Source organism: Cavia porcellus, unplaced genomic scaffold (assembly GCF_034190915.1).
Source record: "Cavia porcellus strain 051 isolate PalLab524CR breed Dunkin Hartley unplaced genomic scaffold, mCavPor4.1 scaffold_32, whole genome shotgun sequence".
NCBI classification, from domain to species: Eukaryota; Metazoa; Chordata; class Mammalia; order Rodentia; family Caviidae; genus Cavia; species Cavia porcellus.
In genome coordinates, this window is record NW_026947515.1 from 14,565,439 (window position 1) to 14,568,644 (window position 3,206).

Sequence of the window (3,206 nt, forward strand, 5' to 3'; positions counted from 1 at the left end):
TTTCTTCCTAGATTGAAAATTTTAAGTTTCATATTTTTAGACTATAAAATCTTATGCTGATATAGGAAAATTGAAAAATAATGAAAGGTTTAGAGAAGAAAACAAAATTATATATAATCCTACCATTAAGAATAAGCACTTTAATTTTTTTATATATCTACTCAAAACCTTATCACTGCATCTATCACTATTTGTAATATCAAATTATTCCATCATCTGAATAAATAATTCACTTCATATGCTACTATGATTATTAAATTTTGCTCTTACATATAATGCTGCAATAAATGCTGTTGGATAAATATATCTTTGGTGAAGTTTTGGCTATCTCCATACAGGAAGGTTAAGGGCATAAAAAAAAGCATTAAGACTCTCTGGGATGCTAAAGAAGAATAGCAAGCCTGAGCCCAGCCTGGAAAACCTTAACAAGACCCTGTCTCAAAATGAAAAATGTACAAAGGGTTGGGGATGTAGGCTGGTGCAAAGACCCTGGTTCAATCCCCAGCACCCCCTGCCCTCAGCTTCTCTGAAGCCTGAGTCAGGACGATAGCAAGTTTGAGAGCAGCCGAAGCAAGGCAGTGAGAATCTGTCTCAAACAATCAAAGCACTGAACGTGTAGTTCAGTGACAGAATGCTAGCCTAGTATGCCTGAGCCCAGGGATTCAGATTCCAATATCTGAAAAAAAAATTAAATTAAAATATAAATCATTAAGAAGTGTTTTGCAAATTTACAATCTCAGTCAACAGTCTTATGAGTGTGGCTGATTCGTATTATTATTTTGGCTCTGGGCTAATTGTATATTTAAAAGTTGCACATCTTTTTAATTGGCATTTTATGCTACTAGAAATTTTTAAATATTTTTATTACTTTTCTTATTCTTCTGTGAGCTCTTTTATCTTTTATTCCTTTTTTATGGGAGATAGAGATATCTCTCAACTTTCAGTTTATGCTTCAAAATTATCAGTGGATGGATACACAGTACTGGTGCATAAAACTGACACTTTAATCAAACTTTAGTCAATACTTTCCCTTTTTGCATTAAGATTCTGAACCACCAGAGTGAAATGTATGAACGATTTACTTACCTAGGTGGAAACAATTTATGAATACCAATAATTCTTAGTATATTATTATAATAAAATTACACACTAGAGATAACAATCAGAAGAACTCCATAACCAGTAAATTCCTTAAATTTAATGCGAAACAATTCAAAACTTTCTATTTACAGACAGTAAAAGTATAAATTATAGCACAGATTCCCTATAGAGTGGAAACCAAGAATTAAGAAGTATATTTCCTCTTAGGGGCTGGGGATTTAGCTCAGCGGCATAAGCACCTGCCTTGTAAGCAGGCAGTCGTGAGTTCAATTCCTGGTACCGATAAAAAATGAAAAAGAAGTATATTTCCTCTTTTCGCTACTAAGGCAAGAGTCACTGCCTTTAGCAAAGTACTTCCAGACTTTTTCCTTAAGCCACAAATAAGCAACGGTCAACATTTAATCACTACTTTTGCTATATAGCCTACCTTCTTAGGAGAATTCATGATAATTATTATTATTAGCGGAAATAAACTGACTCTTCCTCCCACCCCTTCATCTATAAATCCATATATCTATATCTCTAATCTACATATTAAATTTTTGGAATTTTCATGTAGAAAGATAGGACACCAAGACCTTTCTCCCAGAAAGCAGCTTTTTTAAAATTAAATTTATTGGTACAATTTAGATATACACAATGATCACATTCATCATGGGAAGTATACACCCGTATATGATATATCTTGATTCTTCTTTTCTCCCACTACCCTTCCAGCGCTTTGACCTTCTTTCCCTCCTTATTTGCAAAGTTTTGCTTCCATTTTATCCTTCTTTCATTTTCACTTCTTTCCTTTTCCCATTTCCCCTCCCTCATTCCCCTTTCCCTTTGAACAATTTCTCCCTATTTCACGACATCTATTGTATATTTTTGTACTTATTTATTCTTTCAGCTTCTCACATCAGAGGGACACTGGGATATTTACACGTGTGTCTGATGTATTTCACTTAGTGTGGCCTCAAGGTGCATTCATTTAGCTATGAATGTCTCAAGTTTATCCTTCTTTATGGCTGAATAGTACTCTGTTGTATAAAAAACACATGTTTTTATCTATGCTTAATTGATGGGCATTTGAGTGGCTTCCAATATGTAACTATTACACACTATACTACAATAAATATGGGTGCACAAACATAGATGTGTTGTGATTTTTTTAATTCATCCAGGAAGATACCCACAAAGGGAATATCTGGGTCAAATGGGACCTCTACTCCTAGTTTTTGGAGCAATCTCCATACTGATTTCCACAGTGGTTGTAGCATTCTAAACTCTCACCAACAGTGGAAAAGGGTTCCTTTTCTCCGCAGCCCTGCTAGTTGTTATTTCTTGATTTGTTGATGATATCTCTTCTTTCTGGAGTGAGATGAGGTCTAAGTATTGTTTTGATTTGTATCTCTCTCATAACCAGTGATAACATTTTTCATATATTTATTTATTGTATGCATATCTTCATCTGAGAAGTGTGTAGTCATCTTAGATGCCCATTTTTTGATTGGTTCTTTAAATTTGGGATGGGGATACTTTTTTCAATTCTTTATATATTCTGTTAGACATTTGTCTGAAGGGCTACTGGATAAAATTTTTCCCACTCTGTGGGTTGTCTTTTCACTCTGTTAGTGGTTTCTTTTGCTGTACAGAAGGTTATTATTAAGAGAAGATTCCAGTTGTTGATTTTTTGCATTAATTCCCATGTGATAAGGGTTTTATTCATGAAATTTTTGCTTATATTTCTGTCTTCCAGAGTTCTGCTTATTCACTCTTCTAGCAGAACTAGTGTTTCTGTTTTAATATTTAGATCTTTGATCCATTTTGATTTTATTTTAGTGCATAGTGATAGACATGGGATTAGTTCTAGTCTTCAGCTTGTGGAAAACCAGTTTTTCCAGAATTATTTATTGAAAAGTTTTGAACTTATCTGAACTCGTTTGGCCCCTTTGTCACAGGTGGCTGAGTGCATTTGGCATTGTGTCTGTATCTTCTTGTTTGTTCCACTGGTCCTACAGACTTTTTGCCAGTACCGTGATGTTTTTATCATAGTAACTGTGTAGTATAATTTAAAGTCAGGGATTTTGATCCTTTGTGTCTTGCCTTTGCCTAGGATTGTC